At 35.3% G+C, this 19,493-nt stretch overlaps 1 protein-coding gene across 6 annotated transcripts in view; it reads right to left on the bottom strand.

Moving 5' to 3' along the window:
* MGAT4C (MGAT4 family member C) overlaps window positions 1–19,493 on the bottom strand; it is a 411,241-nt gene that overhangs the window by 29,152 nt on the left and 362,596 nt on the right. For 3 of the 6 annotated variants that reach the window (XM_040063363.2, XM_040063368.2, XM_040063367.2), the window contains one exon: window positions 7,152–7,282. The exons of 1 other annotated variant lie outside the window; for it this stretch is intronic. The gene's annotated coding sequence lies outside the window, so the exon portion shown is untranslated. Of the gene's footprint in view, window positions 1–7,151; window positions 7,283–8,461; window positions 8,555–19,493 lie in introns of all 6 variants that reach the window. 2 more of the 6 variants (XM_058420301.1, XM_040063365.2) reach the window with 1 other exon arrangement.

Here is a 19,493-nt window from a genome sequence, read left to right on the forward strand (position 1 = left end):
GTAGACTGCTACAAGTTTCCCTCCATAAAAAGCTCAAGGTTGTCTGTCCCAAGATAGTTCTCTTTGTGTATTTCCCTAGACTCTGCAGCTTCCTCCCCTGGCTTTACCCAGAACATGGTTTTTCTGCTTCTAGAGTTTCCATTCAATAGATTCATCACAGTATAGCCCACATTAGACAGACTATTACCTGTATGCCACACAGTAGTACCTAATAGCTTTACTGCAGGACATATGAAAGTTGAAAGAGATGCCCACTGGAGGGCTTAACAGCCACAGTGGACTTAAGTTGTGTTAATGAGGGAATTTATTTTAGGTGGAATAAGTTTTCTGTATGGAGGACAGCAAGTCAGAGAGCTGTTTTATTGCAACTCATTAAGGGGTATACAACCCTTGTACTGGGTCTGGCTGAGATGGAGTTCATTTTCCCACAGCAGCTCTCACGGTGCTGTTCTTTGTCTTGGTAGCTAGAAAGGTGCTGACAACACACCAGTAGTTTTTGGCTACTGCTGAGCAGCACTGGCACAGCACCAAGGCCGTAGCTCAACATTTGGTAGGCTGGGGGTGGCCAAAATCCTGGGAAGGGGCACAATTAGACCAGCTGACCCAAAGTGATCAAAAGGATATTCTGTACCATATGATGTCAGCTCAGATATAATAAGTAAGGAAAGGAAGAGGAAGGGGAGCATTCATTATTTACAATGTTTGCCTTCTGGAACAAGTACTATGTATGCTGAAGCCCTGCCTTCCGGCTGCAAGCTGTGTAATATGCTTTTTACTGGAAGCTCTAGAGACCATGAACGTCTTCATCAACTGCAGGCACGATGTCCTTGGAAAAGAAACTATTCATAGTATTTCTGATTATCAATATTTTTCTGCTGTAAATATTTAGCAACTAAGTTTTACGACAGACTCTTCTGCGTGTGGGTTAGGGAAGTGGGACTAAACATATCTGCAAATACAGTCAAGCGAGCACAGAGTGACTTGCTGATTTGTATATTGGAAATATGTGACTCAGACATATAACTGTAGTAAATTAGAGGAAAATTACTGAATTGCCTGCAAGTGGAAAATCAGACAGATACTTGACTTCTTTTGCTTTAAGTTTACAATTATTAATTTTATATGAATCCTCAACACAGATAATAAGCACAGGAATAATAATGAAGGGGAAAAGCAAAAAAATCTGGCTTTCTTAGTTGTCAATTTTTAATTGAAATAAATACAGTAAGAAAAGGGGCTTATGTACTAAAACATTTTTAGAATTCATTGCTTGCAAAATTTCTGCATGTTTGTGCTTGCTATATTTTTAATATTTCACCATGTGTTTTGGAAGAAAACACTTCAAGAAGAGCTGTGAGGTTACATGGAAAATTATGTGATTGCTTCTGACTCTTCCTGGTGACTTCCAGAGCGTGAAACCAAAACCCAGAATGCAATTATGCTTTTTGGTGCTATCAGCTCTCAGTATGACATAGCATCTAATAGTTGCTCACGATGTACGCTGTGTTTTTTTTAAATTGGGCTTAGGAGAAGTCGAAGAATTTCAATATTATTGAAATTTTTATACCATTGAATGCTTGAGCTCTAATGACCATTGAGATTCTAATATAAGACTAACATTTTCTGCATCACTTTCTAACACATATGTACTGTAGATATCAGCCTAGGCTTTTAATTTTCTTTTGACCTCTGAGTCTGCAAATACTATAACATCAACATGATATAATCTTGTAACATCAGTAGGTTAAATAACGCATTTCTGTGATTTCACTATGTCAATACATTATTTTAACATGATACTTGAAAAGTTGGTTTATTGCCTAAAAGAGGGGTATTCTAGCAAGTTTGTGTGCAGTAAAGAGCCTAGTTGTTTTTTTAGTCTTTCTACAGAAACAAAGATGATTAGAAATAAATTGCTTATTATATGTTACCCGCATTTGTTGTGTTGTTTATTTTGCATGAATATTTAAAGTTCTGTAGCTCAGTAAGTACACAGTGATTTTCTATTCCTTGTTGTTTCTGTTAAACTACATGACAATGCAGTTTGTGTTTTTATACTGACTTAGACTGTCCAATGACTTATAAAGAAGTGCAAAAATATAAAATGTTTCAATAATTAGATCATGGAATCATAGGATGGCTTGGATTGGAAGGGCTGTTAAAGATCATGTAGTCCCAAGCCCCCATGGGGATGTGCCATGGAAAGGCACACCTTTCACTAGACCAGATTACTCAGAGCACCATCCAACCTGTCCTTGAACATTTCCAGGGACGGAGTATCTACAACTTCTCTGGCAACCTGTTCCAGTGCCTCACCATCTTCACAGTAAAGAATTTCTTCCTAATATATAATCTAAACCTGTCCTATTTCAGTTTGAATCCATTTCCCCTAGTCCTGTCACTACATGCTCTCTCTTTAGAAGATTATTTTTAAGCTTTTCTAAGTTTATGTAAGTTTAAAATATGGAAACACATATTTTAAACTTACATAAACACATATGCATGAGGTAATAATTTATTAATTCCGCAAAAATATTGATAAAACATCAACTAGCATATCACTTAGGCTGATTATTTGGCAATTACTCTCTTCCATGAAGTTGAAGTACATTTTTCTACTTCCTCAAGTGGACACAAGAGAGAAAAAAAAAATGCTCTTTGCTGGAGAAAACTATATTTTTCAAAGAGCTTGCATTTTTAAAAATTACGTTATTAAACAGATAATTCTGTCAGAAATTTTTACCTGACCTCCCTATACTTTCAAATCTGTATATGTTGGCTTGTAAGCCTCCCATTTGTACTGCACTTTCTTTATAAATGACTCCGTATTTTTATAGAATACAGTGAAAAAAATTGCTACCTAAGAAATGCTTAAGAATTTGAAACATTGTGGAAAATGAAGAGAAACTCTGCAGGTGATATGTGAGTTCATTTTTCAGTTTGATGCAGTTCTATTGTACACAAAAGTAACAATGTCTCCCTTTACAGAAAGAATTCTACATTCCTAAAATGAATAACCATTGATTTTGAATGAAAAGCAGATCTTCTTTATTAGTGTATATGATTTCAACCAAGAAAAATGGCTCATCGGAGTTATTTTTCTATCATACTAGAACTGATATTTCAATTCAGAATTATTAGAATTAAAATAAGCTTTACCCTTCTCTGTTATCTTACAGCGTAGCTTAAAATTTTGATAGCTATGAATCAGGTACTTGATCTTAGTATTTCAAAGGCAAGATCTAGACTGCAAAGTAAATGATAAGAAATAAAGGGAGAAAAAAAAAAAAAACAAAACATGAAATAGATTTAAGATGGAGAGTAGCGGAAAATGTGCTTTGATTAACTGAAAGGGTAATTACAGAAAGACTACCTTCACATAGCTTATTATTAATTAGAAAGTCTGAGCAATGTGTGATTTAATTTAACACTATGCAAAAGGCCAACATGACATAGTAAACTGCTTGATTCTTCTTGTGCTTGTGAAACATATAACTTGGTCTTTCATTCTACTCTGGACAAAAAGAAAGCTGCTTTTCCTTTTTTCTTTATTTTTAATACATGAAAGATGAGGTTAAAAATGACACTTTGGTAGGGATGACACCAATTATATCTCATGGATTCATGTTCTCACCCACCACAGTCACCTTAGCTCAAATCTTCTAAACACATTGGGCTCAGGACAGAACTACTCTATACAACAGGGAACAGGGTTTCTGGTTACCTCAAGAGGAATATTATGGTCTCATCTAGAAAGCAGAAAGTCTTGAAACTTACATTCCTTTTCTAACATTTTGAGAAAAGTGTTTTCATAAGAATGGAAAGAATAATGTTAAAAGTGTTCCAGAACAAAGGGATGTCCAGTAGAGTTCCAAACTGCCCTGCTTATGTCTCACTAGAAACTGCTTACTCCTTTTGATTTTTGGAAATACTCTAAGCAAGCCATCAGCAGCACACATGGGAGGGTATTCACAATAAGCAAAATGTATGTAGAGCCCAAAACCTCACTAAATTTGGCATCTTCTGGGTGTACCTCAAGGACTGAAGGACTGCCAAATTCCTGATTTACAAGGAGCTATAGAAATGGACAGAATATTGGATAGTGAATTTGAGGGGGTCTGGGATAGAGATCATGAGATTTAAGTCCCCATCGCTGGTGGATGTATAAATTTAACAGGGAACTTTGATGGGATAATTTTTTATAGGATAACCAAAAAGACAGACTGGAATTACCAATGTAGTACTAGGCCTAGACAAGGTATAAAACCAAGAATTAATTATTGTGTCACTCTCTCCTACACTTTGAACTATGAAGACAGTACCTTGAATCTGGTTGAGCAGAAACAGCAACACTTTCAACCATTAAGAAAGAATTCATCCTCTGGTTTTAGTCAGCTTAACATTAGTTATATAATCCATGTTGCTTTACACAGGTACTCATTATAAAGTAACTAAATGTATGCTAAGATAGCTGTTTCAGAAAGGTGCTCTGAATAGGCAAACGCTTTCCATTTATTCCACTTTTTCAAAAATAGTTAGGTGAGATGACTCCTGTCTTTAGATATTGTTGTAGACTTTGAGAAGCCTAGAAATGTAGAACCATTTTCTCCAAATGTTATCTGAAGAAGGTTGATAGAATCCCATCACAGTAGTCAGCAAAAGAAAATGAAAATAACAAATGCATGGCAAGCAGCATGAGCTAAGTAGGAGGAAAAATGCAAAATCTTCCTAGTGCTATACAATCAATTTTCCAAGGTTGTAAAAATCCACATTGTCCCAGACTAATAATTAGAGACAGCTTATTGTCATTCAAGGACTTTTAGCATGAGCTGTTCTTGTGTAATTACCTTTATTTTTCATTACAGAGTCAGGATACCCATTATGTTGCTTTATGGATAATTCATTAAATTCTACCCAGCACAGGCTAACATTAATTTGAAAAAAATGGCTGCCTCTTCAGCCTTAGAGTTATTTCTGTTTAGTCCATGTTAACAGCAGTAAACTAAAGAAGAAATAAACCAAGAAATACAAGGCAGTGCAACAAAGAAGATAAAAGAAAATATCTCAGCAAAAGAAAAGGTCCACTCGATCTTCTACCTTTGGAACAGAAGTTTGATACCATTCAGTTTAATGTAAGCAAGCCCCAAATGCACAGGTTAGAAAAAGTATTGGAAAGGAAGAGGGAAAGATCACTTCCCATTCCTCTTCAGTCCCCAAATAACAGGGCATAGTCAAAAACTTGAGGACTTTCAACAGCTTCTCCTGCAACACACATTGTACCCGTACCATTGTACCATGGCAGCTACCTGGTTAAGTATCTTTTCCCTGTAGTGGCACAAGTATACAAAGGAAGATATAATTTTCTTTGTCCATACTTCTATAATTTCTTTTAGCTCCATGTGATCTGCAGGATAGTGTCATAACTGGAGAAATAAAAGAAAATAGCATACTGGAAATCAGATCTGCTTTTGACAACAAACTTACTAAAAATGTATAAGGTCCTTAAATAACCTTGGAGCACTGAATAAAATAATCAGGTGCTTTTTCTGGTCTGAAAAACCACATATATTTTAATCCTTTACAGTGAACCATTTCTGATGGACTTAAAAAAAGAGAAATAATTTAGACTGAGAAAGATTTGCCCACAAGACAAACATACAGTTACAGACATCTAATTATCTAATCTTTTCCGATATAATATTTTATGGCTCTCACTGATCTGCCCAATCTTGAGGGAAAATGTGGCACATCTAAAGAATTTCTCTGTATCAACCAGGAGGTAAAATGCAAACTAAAATAGAGGTGTTGTAATAAAGTATTGAGTTTGCTCACTGCTAGTAGAAACGTTGCATGGAGTGGTTTATTTGAGCAGCAGAAGCAACATTAGCATGATGGCATACCCGTTAAGAGAAAAATATGATGAATGTTATTTTTAAGGTGGGTTTTTTTAACTCTACCTAAGCACCTCATCTTATACAGTCATTCTATAAAGTAACAGCCATTACCTTTGCTGCAGATTTCTGTAGGAGGTATTTCAAATTTAGACTATCAACATATTTGATTTATCAGCATTAGCAAAAAATATAAACAGAAAATAATTCTTTTTGCCATTCAATAATGAACTGCAATAATGCATCAAGGACCATTGACTGTGGTAAAGACATTTGAGGAGACCATACAGTTTAAATAATTTTGTTATTGAGTCTGTCTGCCTTAGTGAAATCTGAAAATATAAGAACAGAAGGACTGTATTGTGCTCTGTAATAACTTTGTCAGTTATGCTGAGGTGCAGCAGGAAAAGCATATTTGCCTATGACAAAGAGGAAACAATGAATTTACACAGAAAAAAGTATTAGTTATAATTCAAGTAATGCATGCCAGTTACAAAAGGCTGACTATGAATCATCATTTGATGATAATAGTGGGTATATGAAAAATCCCTAGGTTAAGCTCCTTGTTTGTCCTGCCTAGACTGTGCTGTGTGACTCAGGTCACAAGGACACAACTGTGTAATTTGCAGACAGTCCAGAGCAAACATTGTTGCAACTCCTTATCAGACTAAAACAGGCTATGAAAATGAGGCTCTGGTTTGTGATACACTTCTCTGTACTGTGTCAACTACATAAGAGGAGCAACCAGCTTCATCAGCATCCCTTTTAATCACAGGATCTTGGTGTGATATTGAGCAACTCCTGAAAATTGACAAGTCCAAAGACGCTAATTCTCCAGGAAGGTTATCCCTTGTGATGGCATATAGGAATGTGAATGTTCTATGGAGTTACAGCATTTCAACTTCCAAAGCAGAAGTGCTGGTTGAGGGGGTGGTCAAAGGAGTTCATACAGGTCAATTCCTACATGGAATGGGGTTATAACCAACACTAGAAAAGGTCAGCTGTGGCTTTGTCTAGCCAAGGTTTGAAAATCTCCAAGGATATCCCACAACCTACTTGGGTACTCTTTTCCAGTGCTGCCCTGACCTTCCAGTAGATTTTTCTTGCCTATGTGTCTAATCTGATACATTCAGGTCATAATCTCTGACATTGGTAGAGAACTAAAGCTAGTTCTCTTGCTAGTATTACCTAGTATTAAATTGCATTACCTAGTATTAAATATGAAAATTAAATATGAAAGAAAGTAATAAAAACACTTACAACATTTCATTTGTGTCACCAGATGCAGGAACTGAAAACTTCAGTGCAAAGTCATCTCACAACAGCTCATAAGATAGACATGAAAACTCTCCTAGTAGAATGCCTTACCATTTGGAGATCCGAGTTAGAAACTGAAAGACAAGAAATGAAAATACACTTTTCAAATCTCATCAACTTTATTAGGAATTACTATGGTAGTTACTATGAGTTTATGTGGAGTCCTGCCTTGAGGAGGCTGAAATATGATCTCCCCCCTTTGACCTAAACCTAAGACTCCTCCCCTAAAATACCAAATAAAACCCATGAGCCTGCCCCTGCTCGAGCTCTTCATCTTCACCCCTCTTCGCTCTCACCCACTCCCAGCCCGGGGTGGGGGGGAATAAATGGATTCTCATGCTTACAACAAAGACTTGTCTCGTCTGTTTCCCTGCTGGTGGTTGTAACCTCCCTGGACAGGATGGTCACTGCTGCCACATGACGCAACAAGTTTAGGTCAATGGGAAAGCTATTCTATTATCTATAAAACAACTGAAATGCAGATGATACTCAGTCATCTGTATTTTAGAATCTGATAGTTAATCGTCAGTGTTATCAATGATCAAGTAAACCCACATCCTCATAGCACACCCTTAACAGCAGATAAAAAATTCATATCTGGGAGGAAATAAGAAATGCAAACAAGAAGATAGAAGGAAGGCAAATCACAGTTTGAAGTGTGCTATCTCTTAAGATGCCTTATTTGAATGAGTATAGCCAGCTGAAAATCTGGTTGTGAAGCTCCAATGAATCAGTAATGTTTTCATCAAAAGTAAATCAGATTACCTTAATTCCAAAAGCATTATTGAACAACTATAAAAAGGGGAGAGTGCTACAATAAGTGGCATATCAGGAATATGAGAACATATTTCTTATTGACCTAGCAGATGTTCTACAAACTGCAGAAGAAAATGCTTTAAAAAGGATACCTTGAGAGTGGAGAGTAGTGGAAAGGAGAAGGGGAAGGCGAAGGGGAAGGACATTGGTTCAGGAGCCAACAGGCGAGTAAAGAACACAGTATCTTCAGCAAACTGTTAATCCCTTAACCCGGGACAATGTTACAACATACAGTTTCCTACTGATTAGCACCACCATAATTCTGCTGCTAAAATTAAACAAGAAATTTTTATCCTGTGCTGAAATGAGAAATTACAGTCTCACTTTAAATTATGGTTTTATAATTTCCCTATGTTGGAATGAAAAGAGCATAGGAATGCAGTACTAAGATAAATGATTCAGCCTGTCCTTTGCCATTAAATCCTTAGTGATGTTACCTGTTAAATACAAAATTTGAGTTGACAGATAGATTGCTTCTGTGATTCCTCCACATACGAAAGCACCCCATGGTCTTCAGAATAAAATGAAACCTGAGTAGATAGCATAAAACTCCCTTTACAAATAGCCAAGAAAATTGCTGAAATGATAAATTATTTTATTACTGGAGACATAAATGATGGTCAATGGTGTATTTGCTTAGACTATGGGGACTTAACACAGTCATAAAAAGAGAGCTGTTAAAATATAGATGATGATGATGATGATGATAACAATAATAATAATGCTACAACAAAGACAGCATGTAAAACTGCCACAAGAAAAAAAATCAGAGAGTAATTTGGAAAAGCAGAACTCATGTCTAAATTGTATGCATCCTCAGACTTCCAGCAATGAAAATCATCTAGCACTAAGCAGTGTAGAGAATAAAGATTCTTAAAGTGTCATCTGTAAGAGCCTCATGTCTGGCCATTTATCTTGAGCACACTGGCACACTGTGCATGTGCACACTAGAAAAAAAAAAAGGGGGAAAAAAGCTCAAAAAAATCCAAATCTGCATAAGTTTAATCCTAGTCACTGAAAAATTATTAATATATAATTTTGTTTTAATGTTTGACATTTATATTTTGCATTGCTTCCACTATATGACAATAATATTCTCCTCAGATAATAATGATTCTAGCTCCTGGCTTATGTCTCAGAAGTAAGTGACTTTTTACTGAAGAGTTTCTGCATGTGGTAGAGGAGTAGGAGCAACACAAACCAAACTGATCAAATAGTGAATAGGCCTGGGTTTATGGAAATTGCCACAGGTCTACTGAAATTGAAATCACCATTTTTCCCCTCTCAGAAATTTTTCTTCAGTTTGTGTTTCCCTCCCCCAGAGTATTTTTTCATATCAATAGACAAAGAAAAGGACGGTAAACCACGAATGCTGTTTCTTAATTTCTCTCCAGTTACAAATCAAAAGCTGTTGCTGATTCTTATTTGATACGTATAAGCTACTGAAAATAGTGACTCAGAATTTATTCGTGGAAATTATTCTTAAATAATTTTTCAAATGGCTTTGATTTTCACATTTTGCATACCCATAATATATTGTCCCCATATTTCTTTGTGCCAAGGGCAGTATCTTATGATTGACATATAACAGCATTGTAGAACAGTACTGGAAGAGAGTTCAGACCAATGTTCTTCCTAATCTATTAAATAATCATAAAGGAGATTTTTCTCTCTCTAGGAGTCCTTGTGGGTGATAGGCAGGTCTATCCCTGTGCCACATTCTTCCAGACTTACTCTTTAATACCTTGAAGCCTAGCAAAAAGCTTTCACATGGCACACATCTCCTTTTGTCATCTGCCAGAAATGAATGTTGGCAGCTGCTCTGAAACCTATTCATTGAAACGACACCATTCCTAGAGCAAAGCTCTGCTGGATGTGAGGGGCGCAGTGCCAAGTCAGATGGTATTTGTACGCGGCACTCACTGCTCTTGTGCCTAGTGTGAACCTCGAGGGTTGCCTAAGGATTTAAGGAAGGAAAGCAGGCGATGGAAAAGGGCTGTTCTTATATAGACTCATCTCTTTTTGCAAAGGTAGTTTCTGAAGAGTAAAGAGGGGGACATTTTCCAGAGAGATCAAGTGTAATTGTTACAGGAATTTATATAAATTTCCTGAAAATGTTAAATTCAATTTGCATATTGAAATCTATGAATCTGTATAAGCCCAGGAAAATAAAATAAAGAAGTATAAATAAATATTATTTATACTTTTTTTTTCTTTAAATTTAGCAGCCAATATCAGCTTTGATTGTTTTTCACAGCAATACAGAAGTTTTCATGCTTGCAAGACGGGCTGGAATATTTAAAGCTTTACCTGAATGGTTTAAAGAACTAATTTAACACGAGCTCTGATGCTCCTGAACTTCAAAACTGGTACATATCATAATTTTAGGTATTATTCCTCTTGCATCTGTGAATAAATAAATGCTTGCTAACAAACATATGTAAAAGACTTATGATTAGAATTTAAGATATTAAGATATTAAGATATTAAAAGCTACAGTTGGAGTTTTTTAAAACTTCAGGTTTACCTTCCATTTTTACTTAAATATAAATTTTAATACCTGTCTACATTACATCTTTTTTTTCCTCCTTAATTTTATTTTAGATACTATAAAATTTTACACAGCCACTCTATGGTTTTATACTGCAAAAGAAGTGCACCTTTCTTCCTGAACAGCGTCTGTCGGAAGCTATTTGATCTTTTCAATCATCTATGCCACTCACTTAGTAAGATTAATTTCTAGTAATTGTTATTGCATACTGCATTCAAATAATAAAGATTTTCTTATATGTGTTCAAATCAAATCAATCTGTTTTTCTTTCTCCATTTTAGCAGAAATGCAAGCAAGATTATCTATCTATCTATCTATCTATCTATCTATCTATCTATCTATCTATCTATCTAACTAATCATTCAGTAGCTAGGTTTAGAGAACAAACTGTCCTTTCTTATTTACTGGGGCAGGAGAAATGATTGCTTCCTGAAGACTGACCAAGTTATTCCAGGGTTAATCTTGTGTAAGGGTCAGAAGTACCTTCCTGGGAAGTGGGGTATCTGTAATAATCAGAAACCACTACAAACCTAATCTGAACCCCTAAACATTTTCAAAGGAAAAACCTTTCATGAACTTAATAATTCTTTTTTCAAAGTCAATACTCAGAGCCAAGTGGACATCTGTGGTGTTCTGCAGTGCCAACACCTACACACATAAGCAGCACACACCATAACATATTTTGCTGGGAAAAGGTCTAAATGGCCAGAAAAAACATGTTAAACAAGTTGGTCCCACAAGTGATTTTTAATTGTCACTCAAGTCATGAAGGTATTGTTTTCCCCTAATTTTAAAATGTTTTAAAATAGAACTGTATAAAAAGTAAAAATATAACAATACAATTGCAATTTGCACTTATTAAACAACCAATGAGATATAACCATTTTTACATGCATGCTGTAAAAAGGGAAAAAACCCAGCATAAACGTAATCTGCATTAATGGATGGCTACCATCTAATGGATAAATATGGCATCTAACTATTTTGATTTTGTTGTTTGTTTGTTTCCTAAATATCTGTACATACTGAAAATAATGACAGAGGGAAGGAAGAGGGAAAGAACATTTAAAGTTAATAGAATGACAGAAATGCATTCAGGGTTTACTTAATTCCACTTACACTGGAATCAGTATGACAACTAATAATGCTCCACTAAGACTGGGAGTAGAACAGAAACAAAACCAAGAATTGACAAGTCTTGAATTCATGGTAAGCAAAGTGTAAAAATAAGCCTTTGGGTGATAGCTTACCCCCACAAAAAATAAAAGCAAATTTATATCAATCATGAAAGAACTATATGCTCTGCATGTAATTATGAGTTTTTAAAATATATAATGGCAGAGTGGACTAGCTGCATATTCTCCCCTTACAAAGTTGCATACTATAGTATTACAGTATCTATTCAGATATGATAGTAATTTTAAAAACAATTCAATAGGAAAGAACATATTACAAGACAATTCAAATAATTCTCAGTACTTATGATATTATATCTGAACAGCAACTAATTTAGTGTTACTGAATATCTGAAATGGTTTTTCACACTTTCACACTTTACAGTGTAACTGTAAAGGTATTGTAATATTTTCCATTTGGTTATTAAAGAAAAGCTCTCAGTCACATCAATCAAAGTAGTAAACATATTTACATTGACAAAATGTTACTGAAAATTATTTTACTGAATGATAGCACTTAAAGTTCATCTTCTTTTGTCTATAAACTACTTTCATGTTTTATTTTTATAGTCCTTATAAAATAAAAGAGAAAATAGTTTTGTCAAAATAAAGACAGGTAAATGAAATTTAGAAGTACTATTGATAGAATAGGAGAATTTTCATGTGTGTTATAATTTTAGAGCTATTGATATGGCTAAATTGTAGCATTATAAAAATAATTTAATTAGATGCTTTACTTAGTGATATATTTGTGGCATAATTATGATATACTGTTAAAACAGACCAAAAGCTTTTCAGTACTACTGCATAAAGAGTTTTGAACTGAACTTCTAGAAACTGAAAGTGTTCTTTCAATTTATTGACTTTAGTCGATTGTAAGAAATCTATAACCATGTGAGGACATACTAAGAATAAAGTACAACTTGTATAAAAGATTAATGAATTCCTTTTCAATATTTTATCAACCTCTAGAAAATGTGTTGAAAGCTTACAGGTTGTAATTTTGGTTGAAAGAGAGAGAAAAAAAATATAGTCGTTTTAAAGCAGTCTTGGTTTTCAGAAACTCATAAAAGAAAGTGTTTCTTATAATATTTTGCCCTATTTGACTAAAATTCTTTCACATATAAACACTGGGTACTCAAGAAAATGACAAATGCATAACTTTTACATTATCACTTCAGAAGGAAAGTTAAGCAGCTAGGTAAGAAATATTTTCTTTGTATTCTCTTATTTTGCTTTCTGTTAAACTCTTGATGTATGAATATATTCAAAATGAAGTAATTTTTTTGTTGCCTAAACCATCTGGACATTTAATGCATCCCTTGACAAATGAGTATATTGTGCAAAATATGAATTTTTACTGGCTACTGATGATTCACTTTTGAACAGTTGATTAGGCTTCAAGTAGAAGTTCTTGGCATTTTTCTATTTGTAAGCAGTTAATTTTGCTTTTAAAGAGTTTTCCTCACAGTGCTGTCCCCAAATAGTAGCCCTAAGATTTAGCTCAAAGGTAGCTATAACTGGATCTCTTGTACAGGACACTGTCTTTGAGACATTTGCACCAAAACCTTCCCTTAATAATTTTTTTTCAGAGTCAATACTTAGAGCCAAGTAAAGTAGCTGGCTATAGCATTCTGCAGTTCCATACATCTACACACGTTTTAGCAACTGACACCTGACATGCATCTTTCCACCATGCTCCCTTCCTCACAACCTTGACTATTCCCTACTCCAGAAAAACTTTGGAAAACTGATCTTTGCTTATTAGTTAGATCCCCATAGAACATCAGACACTTAGAACAGTACTGCCATTCTCTCAATGAATTTTCCCTCTCAGGCACTTCATATAAGAGAGAAGATGGAGGGGCAACTCTGTCCCCAGAAAGGAGATATGGTGAAGGATACTGCTCTGCAAAATCCCACTTCATTGAGAGGACTGGCTCATTGGGAGGCTTTGCACCTGGCACACCCCACACTGCCAGCTTGCTCTGTGAGACTTGCTCACAGCCCATGTTACATGGTGAGCTGTTGATTCCTGTCCTCACACTGCAAAGCTACTCTCCTAGCACAGCAAAGGTGGAAGGGCAAAGCACAGTATATACTGTGCAGAATATGAAGGGGGAAATGTGGGGCAGATAAGGAGCTGGCAAACACCACACACACCAAATCCTGTGGATGTTGTACAATGTGCATCCACAGAGGACAGTCACCTAGATTTTTCAGTCTCTACATGCACAGGTTGGGGTTCTTTTACCTCCAGTTTGGGCTTCTCACTACAACAAAGACACTGATGTGGAAGAGCCTGTCAATCACAGGACAATGATGCTGGCAAAGGGTTTGCAGCACAAGTCTGATGAGGAGGTGCTGATGGAGCTGAAGTTGTTTAGCCTGGAGGAAAAAGTGATTTCTCAAGTTTGGGAGCGTGTCTGGTCCCAGTAGTCAGTAATTTGCTCAATTTATATAGAGAACAGGCAAGTGAGCCACACTGAAACTCACTTGCCTTTCTTGTTCTGATGTTGGGAGACAGTAGACTGTGGTATACTTATATTTCTGGCCTACAAATATGTACTTCCCATATAGGTCTCAGAGGCACAGAGAGATGGTGTGTCAACATCAAGCTAAATCCCATGGCCAGGGCTGGATACCACAATGCAGACCTGGGTTATGAAGACTTTTCAGTAAAATATTCTTTTGGAGTACTTTCAAATTTAATTTCAGACAAGCTTGGAAAATCCATTAATCCTGATATACATGATTTGCACACAGTTTATATTGTACTGATTAATATTAGGCCAGGTATTAAAATGCTATTTTATACCAATTTCTTAAGCAGATGACACAATGATATATTTTCATTGCAGATATTTCACTTAATGAGAATCACTTAGACCCTTGCAGTTCCCAGTGAACAGCATAATGACCTAGCAGCTTTCCACTAATTCCTATGTATATTTATATATTTAGAAAGTCAAAATTCTAGGTTCTTACTGATTATCGATACATTTCACTACCATTGCGAGATAGATTTACAATTGTATTGTTAAATTCAATAAAATAGTTAAAGAAATGCTATGATTGATGGAAATTGTAAGTCAAAAGTTATCTCATTGTTAAGCAAAGATCACTGGAAAAAAAAATATATATAGTATAGTTCTAGTATGTACATCACAGAGCTTCATGTTAGGACTCTACAGTGGACAATTATCAATTTTAGTTGAATATTTAAAGCCAAGAAATAAATAATTGATGGAAAAATATGTCAATATAATCAACAGTTTGGTAATATTAACAGTAAAAAATTCAAGGTTTCTTAATCAGTTTCTCTAAGGAAAAGGAGGAGATGTCATTTTTATATAAAATCTGAAAATCTCTCATGTCTTTACATTACAGAAAATATGACTCTTAAACCAGAGTATTTTTATTAGATAGGCATTCTTTTAATAACAAAACAGCAAATTATCAAAGCTGATACCTGCCTTGGGAAAGCTGAGTTCAACAGTTATTGCCTGCAGATAATCTGTGTCAACCAGGTCAAGACACTTTACTTTGCTTCCCAGTTCCAGGGTAACCAGGGTTTTAAAGGGATCCTCTGGATTGTTGACCTAATAATGCTTTATAATCACCCGGCAGACATGATACCCAAAAGAATTCACAAACATCTTCACATTCTCTGTGGGTCAGAAGGCATGTCTCCTGTCTTAGAAAACTTAGATTTACAGGACAGAAGTTCACAGAATGGGAATATAAACTTCCTTAAGAGGAAGTGGGGGAGATCAAAGGCACTGGTCAGCATGGATGACAACTCTGGATGGATTTATTAAGAGAAAATTCTCATATACTACCAGCTGCACCTCAAATTACAGATGAAACTAACACAAACAAATAAAGCTGCCAGATATAACTGTAAGGAAAATATCCTTCTTCACCTATTACCACCTTCAAAACTTGAGTTTTTGTCTTTGTTAAATCCTTCTTTTGGAAAGTTATGTTGATCAGGGGTCAGAGCTCTGAATCTGAAGCAATCTGAAGCTCTAAGCTTCACAGGGGAAATATTTGTGGAATTTGACAGGTCATGTTAGTTAGAGGGTATGTAGGTTCTTGTTGTAACCTTCAGGCCTTCAACACCATCTCAGAGTGTAACATTGCCCTCAAAAGTAGTTAGATGCCAACATTTTGTGAAATAAAACCCTTAAGACCCCTTCCAAGCATATGAAACAGCACAAAATATTGAATTTTCAAGTTTATAGAAATTTCTATCTACAAAAAAAGAAAGAATCACTACCCCTTAGAGTTGCTGGGGGACTTAATAGGCCGTGGTCAAGCTAACATACAATAGGATGACTAGGTGTGTTTCTGTAAAGCAAACCTAAGAATTTTTCTTTTTAACTTTCACTTTGTTTAAAGAGGGATTTAGTTTTTAGTTTATTTTTAAATTTAATTCTTATGTTGTTAAATATGTACATATGCATTAAATTATGCAAGTTTATGCATAATGTTGCCATGCAACTGAATGCAAGTTTTAAAGCCCTTGTTTTCAGTGTTTTCAAAGTTAATGTTTAATTAGAAAAATTTTGTGTTGGATGTTTTGCAAATTTTTGGTGAAAAGATATAAGAGTGCAGTCTATTATAAATACCATATCAGAAGAACTGCGTAAATGATCCATAATTCAAAGTCACATTTTGTAATTGTCCAAATTTCTTACAAACAATGTTGAAACAGACTGTGATATGTTCAGTCATTTTAGAGACTAGCATTACTATTAGACTCCTCTGTACAATTTATCTTTCCTATGAAATATTAATTTGACTCAACAAAAAGCATCCAAATAAAAAGTTTTGTGAAATCTCACTGAGAAATTACCAATACAGTAGAAGAATCTTGCATAATTCAACTGCCACCATCTGCAATTAAGATATTGGGGCATTGCCCTTAATAATCTAATTTGCAAAAAAACCCCAGTATGACTCACAGAAACATTTACTGTATTATGACAGGATAATACAAAACTGAATTCTGCTAAGATGTGTACAGGGACTGTGTTGTAATCTGTTTGTGCTGATATTGCTTCCTGGGATATTCTAGCTAGCCTACTGAATCAAGGCATAGAAGTTTTCTTGTTGTGGAAGATTTTTCTTTTTTTCCCTCTAGATATTGCCTTTGTTGTGTTTTCCTTATACATAGACAGGGTTGCCTATCTAATTTTTACATGACAAGCAGTTTTTGAGCCAGGTATTGATCTAGTTTTCCTGGTGAAGCTGTTTTTTTCCCCTTCACTTCCATCACTCAAGTCTGATAGCCTCTTGCCTGCATGAAAGTTGTTTTGAAAGAAAGAAATCAAAAATGCCTCTCTCTGTCAGCAACTTATAGGCTGGGAGGAATTCAGCTCCATAGAGCTGTCTTGGGGAAGGAGGGTTTGTTTTTACCTCCTCTTCACACAGAGGCCTTGTGTCAACAAACATTTCTTCTCAGTGAACCCACACTATGTCTCCATGGTCTGTGAAGAGTCTAGCTCCACATGAAAATATTTGGTGATTTTGACAGGAAGCCTTGAAGGAATATGGGTGAGAAAGGGGGAAAAAATATTTTTAATATTATATAAATTTCACTTAATCTGAGCAGACTGTCACAAGCAACAATGAAATCACTGCTACCAAAAGGAAAGTCACTTGTTAAATAATAACATTTTTCCAACTATACAGAGAAAATTTTGTGATAATAATCTGCAACAGAAAACATTAGATGTATTAAATATCTGTTTTTTAAATATTATACCATACAGTTAAGAAAACAAGCTTTAGCTAGCCTTGTCTCACAAGATTAATATATTCAGTTTAGCAGTGGACTATAAATGTATATGTCTGTCTGTCTGTATGTATGTATTAGCTGTTCACTTTTGGAAACATATGATACTTTCTATCACATAAACCCATATTAAATATATAACTAACTATAACTATAAAACTATAACTATAACTATAACTATAAAACTATAGCTAACTATAAGTGTTGCAGCACTTTCTTCCATCTTTTTCAGTATTATTCATTCTATATAGCAGTAGCTCTAAAAGAATTAACAAGATTTATTCCTAGAAGATTAAAAAAGTGATACAAATACATTTCACTAAAACATTTGCTGTAAATGAAAAGGATACTTGAAATTAGAATTGGAATGCAACCTTGACAAGTGCAAGAAATCTGGTATGATCGATGACCTCAACTCAACACTCACTACTCAGGGAAATATCACTTAAAATCTAATAGTTACCTACACTTGAAGCTAAGAAGTACTGGACAAATGATAAGGAAAAAAGCTCTTAAATTTTAAGCCATCAGAATTCAGATGCCAGAAGCAAGTTAAAGAACACTGAATGAAATAATTGACATGTAAAAGAAACAGCTAACCCTAACCCTCAACACTCTAGAGAGAAAAGAGGAAAAACAAATAAAAGGAGTTCAGTTTTGATTTGATTCTCAGCCTCTAAAATATAGTTAATAGACACATAGGCAAGTTAAATAGTACAATTTCATAATATTATAAACAAAATTGCATTAAAAGGTCAGTACTAGTGCTGAAAACCAAGCAGTCAAATATTAGGAAATGCTTCAACTGTCCCTTCACTTTCTTCACAACTGTGTGTTCACCCTCAGCTTGGCCCCTGGGATGGAACACATAATAAAGCAATAAAGACACAAGTTATTTTGTTTTCATTTATCCTGAGGAAACAGCGAGTTGCTCTTTAATTACATAATTGTTGAACAAGATGCCAGCATGTTCTTCGGCAGATAGGAAGACTAAGTGCTTCCCATGAGGAAAAATGAATATGTTCTCCTAAAGTATACTGCACATTAGTTTCAGTATAAACAGGAGCATACTATACTATAGTGAAATGGTGTGATTGCTCCATCTGCTCAGTCCTTGCTTCTGTTTTGATAGTGCCGCATTTGAGTATATCTGACCAAGAGTTGGGGTAGGACCAACATTTAATTTAATTTTGTGAAAACATTTATTAGTTAGCAATGCTGTTTAGTCATGCTACTTGAACTAGAGCTAGCAACGAACAAACACCCAAGGGTCTCTAGGACTTTAGCCTAGAGCACTCACTTCCTGAAAATTAAACATAGTATGGCTAAGTTTTATCTCTACACATATTCAAAACAAACTATACGAAGAAAATCAACAGCCTTCATTTAATACTTTGTAACCCTGGTTTTTCTGAGCTTTTTATAGCCTTTTGATTTTCTTAAATGGAGCCAGATCTTTTTAGTTATTGTACAATATTAAGAGAAGTTTTCTACCTTTTCCCACAGATGTAACATAAACAAATCCTTTGTTTTTCATTCTCTGTCCTTTGTTTGCATATTTCTAACCTGAAAACAATTGTAAGTGACGGCTGGTCTGGCCAGTTGGCTTGAGAGGTGAAAACTCTAAAAGCCAATCTTCTGCTAGACCCACAAATGTATAAAAAGCAAGAAATAAAACAAAGAGTCTCTCTCTCCGCCTGGATTCAGCTTTTGGGCTGGACGGAGAAACCTCTGCTCTGCAAAACTGCTTGTCTGCGTGTGGCTGCTTTGTGTGTCTCGGTGACAATTGGTGACCCCTCGTGTAGAAGAACCAATTTGGTGAGGTTTTCCTTCCCCTTTTTCCCTGTTTTGTGTTTATTATGCAGGACTCTTTAGTTTTGGAACTTTGGGGAGACCTCTTAGAGCGGAAGAATGCTCAGATCTCCCGGGAGGGACTCCAG

Source organism: Hirundo rustica, chromosome 4 (genome assembly GCF_015227805.2).
Source record: "Hirundo rustica isolate bHirRus1 chromosome 4, bHirRus1.pri.v3, whole genome shotgun sequence".
NCBI classification, from domain to species: Eukaryota; Metazoa; Chordata; class Aves; order Passeriformes; family Hirundinidae; genus Hirundo; species Hirundo rustica.